General features: G+C 41.0%; 1 long non-coding RNA gene across 1 annotated transcript; it reads left to right on the top strand.

Annotated features, from left to right (window-relative positions):
• Window positions 1-6,075: 6,075 nt before the first annotated feature.
• Window positions 6,076-7,428, top strand: LOC130683185 (uncharacterized). The gene is made up of 2 exons (XR_008996800.1): window positions 6,076-6,370; window positions 6,487-7,428. It is a non-coding gene; the product is annotated as an uncharacterized LOC130683185 (long non-coding RNA).
• Window positions 7,429-7,705: the final 277 nt, after the last annotated feature.

Consider the following 7,705-nt stretch of genomic DNA (forward strand, 5'->3'; position numbering starts at 1 on the left):
CATCACACCACTCCCTTCTGGCCTGTAAGGTTTCAGCTGAGAAGTCTGATGATAGCCTGATGGACTTTCCTTTGTATGTGATCTTATTTCTCTCTCTAGCTGCTTTTAGTAGTCTGTCCTTATCCTTGATCTTTGCCATTTTAATTAGTATATGTCTTGGTGTTGTCTTCCTTGGGTCCCTTGTGTTGGGAGATCTGTGGATCTCCATGGCCTGCGAGACTATCTCCTTCCACAGATTGGGGAAATTTTAAGCAATTACCCCCTCAAAGACACTTTCTGTCCTCTTTTCTCTCTCTTCTTCTTTTGCTATCCCTATAATGCGAATATTGTTCCATTTGGATTGGTCACACAGTTCTCTCAATAATCTTTCTTTCTTCGCAATCCTTTTTTCTCTCTGTGCCTCAGCCTCTTTGTATTCCTCTTGTCTAGTTTCTATTTCATTTATCATCTCCTCCACTGTATCTAATCTGCTTTTAATACCCTCCATTGTGTTTTTCAACAATTGGATCTCTGACCGGAATTCATTCCTGAATTCTTGAATATCTTTCTGTACCTCTATGAGCATGTTAATATGATTTTTATTGCATATTGTAACTGTATGAGTTCCATGTCATCTTTCTCAGGAGTTACATTCATTTTACTCTGAACCAGGTTTCTTTGGCATTTGATATTTGTATGTGGCGCCCTCTAGTGTCCAGAAGCTCTATTCTCTGGAGCTGCTCAGCCCCTGAAGCAATGTCGGGGGTTGCAGGGGAGGGGTATTGGTGCCTGGGGGGAGGAAAGAGCTTTTTCCTACTTTCTGGTTGCTATGCCTATCTCCACTGCCTGAATCAGTGGGCTGAGCACACAGATATAAGCCTCTATGCTTTGCGTTTGTAGCTGCTGTAGATAGATCTTCTCTCTGGCTGGCCTAATGCCACCATAGGATTTGCCGGTTTGCAAGCCAGGTGTGGCTGGCCAGGAGAAAGGCGCAGTAGGCTGCATATCACGGAGGGGGTCCTTGGAGCTATGTAGCCAGCCCCAGAGCTGGAGTGCCTGAATATCATGAAAGCTCCCAAGCTGCTGGGCAGAGTGCACCCAATTTTGTCTACCTGTCCTTTCTCCTGAGCAGTAAGCTCTGTGAAATCCTTGCCCCTTCAGCAGCCCTCTTGATAAGGGCTTCCTTGTTAGGAAGTCTCTCAGACTTCCCTCCTTTCTTTTGTCCCAGAGCAGCCGCATATGGATCCCTGCTTTCCACAAGTGGCTTGAATCTCAGTCTCTCCAGGAATTCTGCCTGTCTTTGCTTTCCAATCTCCTAATCATGAGAGTATCATGAAAGCACCATGAAATGTAGGTTTGTGCTCCCAGAGCAGATCTTTGGAGTTAGGTATTCATCAGTCCCAGGCCTCCACTCCTTCCCTGCTCCATTTCTCTTCCTCCCGCCTTTGAGCTGGGGTGGGGGAAGGGCTTGGGTCCCGCCAGGCCACAGCTTTGGTATGTTACCCTGTTCCGTGAGGTCTGCTCTTTTCTCCAGGTGTATGCAGTCTGGCGCCGTCCTCTTTCCTGTTGCTCTTTCAGGATTAGTTCAATTAATTATATTTTCATATTACATTCGGTTTTAGGAGGAAGCCTCTGTCTCACTTCTCACACCCCCATCTTTAATCCTCCTTCCACTGACTGGTCTTTTAAGACCCTTCTTTGTTTGCAGAAATCCCTGGACCTTTATCCACCTGTCCTTTCTATTTCTTAGGCTTAAGGTAGTACATGCCTCCCACCTATAAAAATGGATCATTCCTTTGGCCCTTAAGACTACACACATTAAACTGACTCCCATCTTATTTAGACCTTTAGTCGTTCAGCTCTGATTGTCCTTTCCTCATAGTCCTTGATTACCAAGTCATCTAAGGACCAGAGGAACTAATCCACCTTGTCCTTTACAAGGTGGAGGTTTGTTGACATTCTTTTCTCGGGTTGCTTTGTTAAAACATGTTTTAAAATCAGGTATAAATTTTCCTTTGGTGTTTTAGGTTTAGTAATTTTATCAAACAGTATTTTTCTCTCTCAGCTGTCCCTGGCATCATGCACTTCTCAACCAAACAATTCGTATCTAATCCTTATAGCAAAAGAATAGCTTTGGCATTAGCTATAAGTGAAGACTACCTCAAAGCCTGTCTTTTTTTAATGTTGCTGCTTGGACTTCAGCTGCTGCTGTGAGGAAGCTCAAAAAAGCCCATATGGAGGAGAACTGGTGAGCTGGGAAGTGCCAGGAAAGAATAAAGAGCAGGTGGCTAGGTCCAAATACTAAACAGATGTTATGTGGCAGAAATATGGATACCCATCACCTGTTATAGGTGACTGGCTTAGAAAGGCTTTTTTTGCCTTATCTAGATACTGAAGAGCCATCATACAAGAGAGCAAATAAAAGAATGATTAACACTATTACTAAATTATACTTAAATTTAAAAACAAAGTTTCTTTCATTCTTATATTAAAAAGTACACATTTCAGAAGTTTACATCATTCACCGGACTCATTAACATATGGGTTAATTTTTGTACAGTGAATATAAAAGGTCTGATAAACAATCCTGAATTTCCCCAGTAAGAATCACTGGGTTCTTTAAAATATACAGCTTGATATATCACCACTTAAAATTCACAAAGAACACATGGAAGTTTACATTACAGTCAAAGTAGCAGCAGTTTTTTAAAAAATTTTTTATTAAGGTACTATTGATATACACTCTTCTGAAGGTTTCACATGAAAAAACAATGGTTACTACATTTACCCATATGATCAAGTCTCCACCCATACCCCAATGCAGTCACTATCCATCTGTGCAGCAAGATGCCACAGATCCACTATGTGCCTTCTCTGAAAGCAGCAGCAGTTTTTAAGGGCTAATTTGGATCACGTTCAAATAGAGCCTTCCAAATGTCCTATTGCACTTTTTTCCACCTGAGAAGTTAACTAATTATATGAAAATGAAGCAAACCACAAATCTTGAGCTTCACTGAGCTTTAATCAGCCCAAATAAATGCATTTATTTAAGATATTATTATCACTTAACCTCATTAATAAGCCTTGGTTTATATAAAATACTCTTCTGAAGGAGCAAAATCACAGTAGACTTAGAGACACTGACAAGTGACTAGCAGTTACCAAGGCAGGGGGGTGGTTGGGGCAGGTATGGGGGGAGGGGGAGGGAGATAAAGGGGCACAATTACTTGTAATCACAATATAAGTTGGTCAAGGGGACATAGTGCAGCATGGATAATACAATGATTCTGTAACATCTTCCTATGTTGACATATAGTAACTGCGCAAAAGGCGGTGAGGATTTAATAATATAGGTAATGGGTAACTGTTGAAACCACTGTGTTGTATATTTGAAACCAACATAAGATTTTTATTAATCATACTTAAAAAAAATACTCTTCCAAATATCTACAGTGTAGCAGTTTTCTGAGCATTTATTCCTGGAAACTCACAGGGATGAACATGCATATTTGCATGCTGTAGGATCACTGAAAACCATTTTGACAAAATAACATAAAAATAAGTGAGGTAATTATTTCACAATATATACTTACATCATTGTGTTGTACACCTTGAACTAATACAATGTTGTATGTCAATTATATCTCAATAGAACTTGGAAAAAAAATAAATGAGGGCTTTGGGGTATAGTTGGAAAACACAAAGATCCTAAAACCAAAAGTCATAGTATTTTCCCAGTTAGGTGTTCAATCTGTCTTGGTCTAACTAGGAAGAAATATTCTAATATTAATCTCAGTGAATCATATTATGAGAAAATGGGAGCTAATGATAAATGGGGCTGGAAAGAGTTCTCTCAAAAGCAGAGATTTTTACCAAACCAAAGAGTTCTATTTTGCTAGAAATATCCAAAACTATCATTATGAGTTGAATTTTGATAGTAATTCTCAAAGGCATTTAGAAGTTAAACGCACTGGTTCTTTAATGTAATTGTAGGTATAATATTGTGGAGTTAAAGAAGAAAATCTCCTCACATCAAAAGCAGATTTTCCCCAAATCTACCTTAGTTCCTGAATTATCCCAACATTCCAATTAAAGGCAGGGTGAAAATTCACTCTACTCTTGATCATCAATGAAAAACAAAAGGAAAATCAAAACCATGATACAAAGAAAAATAGTGATATTTTACATTAAGCACCCTACCATTCTTCCAGGGATCCTTTGCAATTGTTTCTTTATTTTTTTGAACAGCAGCAGCCTGATTCTAGAAGCTTCACTCTATTTTCTTTTTATTAAAGTATCACTGATATACAATTTTATGTTGGTTTCAAATACACAACACAGTGGTTCAACATTTACCCATATTATCAAATCCTCACCTCCTCCAGCGTGTTCACTGCATTTGCACTTGTTTCTTGATGACAATAAAGATGCAGTCTGACAGTGAGTCACCCTAAATCTGTCATGTTAAAATCCATTCAGAATTCATCAGGAGACCACAAGAAATACAGAGCTACATGCTCAGAAACACAAAAAAGGAAAAATATACAGGTTCATTTCTTCTCCAGAAAATAAAAAGATATTAAAATATGTCACCTGAAGGCAGAATATGAGAATGTATTACTCTTACGTAAAATTTACACAAGTATTTGCATGCTAAGAAGACACCTTCCAGAGTTGGCTAACAGCTGTCATTAATAAGCATCTACTAGATACAGAATACTTTCCATGTCACTTCGGGCTAACATTCACAATTCTAAGCTAGGGAGGAACAGAGACTCTGGTCATAGGCATAGTTTAGTGTAACTATTACAACTCCTTTAGATAAAAATAATAGAAAACCCAATATAAACTGGCTTAGGAAAAAAAGTCCGTAGTAAGGCTTAAGAGAACCTAGGTCTTTCCATTTGGCTAAGAAAAGCAAAGGTCAAAGGCAGAGACAGGTCGCCTTCAAATACAGCGAGCCCCAGGTGGGACGCCAAAGCCCCGCCCATCACGCCCCACGTGGCCGGCCCTGACGTCGTTGGCCCTGACTTCGCCGGTTCCGAAGGCAAGCTCTGCCACGCAGCCTTAGGCTGGTGTCCCGTGGGCTACGAGAGGTCAGGCCTAACGGGAGGCACCGCTAACAGGCCCCTCACTTCCGTTCCTCCCTTCTCAAGGGTCTTAGCTCACCTTGCAACCGTCAGGACTTATTAGGCCTCAGTAGGCCAGAAGTCACGAGAAGGTGGGTCTTGTGTAAGTGAAGTTGGGGGGATGGAGGAGGAGGGAGAAACGTCTAGGCCATGGAGGTTCACGCGGCGGCGAGTCCCACCCTCACCTCTGTGGGTGACTGTTACCTGCCGACCTTATGTACTCTTCTTGGCCCCCCGGCAACTCATGTGACACACACAGACCGGTGGGTCCTAGAAGAATGTTTCTGTAACTGACAGGAGTCTGACAGTGGACACCTTCATTGCCTGTACAATGACCCGCTCACCTTTATAATGGTGGTACTGACCTGTCTACCCATAACATACCGAATGGGCTGGGGTGGGTAGGATAGAGGTCTAGGGAAGGGCCTCAGGACACCTGCTGAACACTGATTCTCTCCCACACTGGATTCTGGAAGCCCAGCTGCTAGGAAAGGCAGGGCCAGTAGTGCGGTTTCCTCCATTCCTTTGTTCCTTTTTTTCTGGTGGAGTAAGCTTCCAGCTGACCTTTAATCTTCGTCCTGTTTTAAGACTTGTTCTGCAGTGCTTCTTGGCTTGTACACTGTCTGGTCAGTTTGGCCCACCTCCTCAACTATGAAAGCTTCCTGGGCCTAAACCCTCCTGCTTTTCTACTAGGCAAACTTCAGGCTGATAAAAACACCTAAGTCAGGTGGAGAAGCTGAGTTCAAAATTAAATTTGAAACATTTCAAGTGGGTTCCAAAATATTTCAGCAATGCAGACAAGTGTGTTATGAGTGATAGTGCTGTAAGATACACCTTGATATCCTATATAGAAAACTAATATCTGAACATATTCAATGGTTTTGACAGCTGTGTAGTCACAGTTATGACTAGTAAGCCATACACTCCTGGATGTTATGATCCTGCAGGACAAGATTTGACAGAACAACCTCTCAGTTCTCCACAAACAGATGCATTTCTAGTCTATTTTTTAGTGGTCTTCTGCCCTTATTTGAAAATGTGAAAGAAAACAAGGCACCTGAGATAGTTCACCATTGTCCAAAAACTCCTCGTTTGTTGAAACCAAAATTGACCTCTTATCCCAAAGACTAATGAAATGCTGGCCTGTGACTTGAAGTCTTATTTATGGAGTGTTCTGTATTCACACAGAAAAATCTACAGGATGTATTTGACAAAGCACTTTTGGATGCCTTGGAGCTTCTAGAACTTACAAAGAGCTGCAGGTGAGTGCTGCTCTGAACATACCTTCAGAGCACTTTCTGCACCACTGATGTTGTCATCAGACTAAAAGCAATGTTTAAATCAAATTAAAAGTTAAAATCCATTTTTGTAATTGCAGGAGGAACTGCCCCTTGCTGGTTCCCTAATCACCTTACACTTTGTTACTCTGTCAGCCATAGTTGACAAATGTGGCACCCAACCTGATGTAGTAAGATTAAGAAGTCTTTTTGGAAGAGTGAGCCACCTGGGCCAGGTTAAAGGCTGTGATAAGACTCCGTGGGATCTGTTCTTGTCTGTGGGGTAGTGCATGTTCTTGTCTAAGTGGTGGTCAAGGAGAGGGAATAGGCTACTTCCACTGTCATACATGTTAATAGACTGTGTGGGTTGTGATATGAGAAGACTCCCTAGGATCTGATAGTTTATCCTTCCTGTTAGTGAACTTTGGAGGCTTAGAAAAGTAGAATTGTAAGCCAGCTTCCTGAATGGTGTCTCTGTTGGTAATTCCATTGTTGAAACTGAGCAGACAGCCACTTAAATTGAAAGTAAGTGGAAACCTGCGCTTACTGGTGCAGAGCTGCTCCTGCCATGCCTTCTGACCTCTCCCTTTTACCCTGACCTCTACTGCTTTAAGAGAAGAAACTTCCCCTCTGCTGCAGCTGACCTCCTCTGCTCTGCCCTGAACACCTGAAGAGATGACATGTTCTCTGGGCAGCTGTTGTAACTCCTCAAGTACCTTTGTTAAACTTCTTAGCCTGTGTTTCTCTAAAAAGTGTCTGAATTCAGCTGATACGGTTTGGGCCAGATTTACAGTAAAGAGAAAAAAGCTAATGAGTGAGGCCTCTGAGCCAATTCAATGTACCATTGTGAAAATGTATAATTTGAATGATATGTTACTTTCTTGTACTATGAATGCTTATAAGATGTTAAGAGAAATTTCCTTGGATGTCCAAAGTTTTCACTGTATAAATAATGCCTAGTGGTTGACAAATCAAAAGTTTCTCTCTATATGGCTTTATTGTAACATTATCAGGTGTGACTAATAAACCCTGACAAAATTCAAGGCCTTCTTGCCAAGTAAAGTTTGGGGATCATGTGGGTGAATTTACCACACGGAACCTCTCTAGCAGTCAAATAAATAAATAATGCCTCTTACAAAATTAATGACTATATGTCTCTGATGAAGCTACAATGTCCTGCCAGACTTGTAACTCCTGCCAAAAGTTGACCTGTTTATCTATAGTAAAAGAGGCCATACCCTTGTGGCCCTTGAAACTTATCTGTATTGTATATATATATATATATTTTTCCCTTTTTTTTTTTGAGAGGGCATCTCTCAT

Source organism: Manis pentadactyla, chromosome 3 (assembly GCF_030020395.1).
Source record: "Manis pentadactyla isolate mManPen7 chromosome 3, mManPen7.hap1, whole genome shotgun sequence".
NCBI classification, from domain to species: Eukaryota; Metazoa; Chordata; class Mammalia; order Pholidota; family Manidae; genus Manis; species Manis pentadactyla.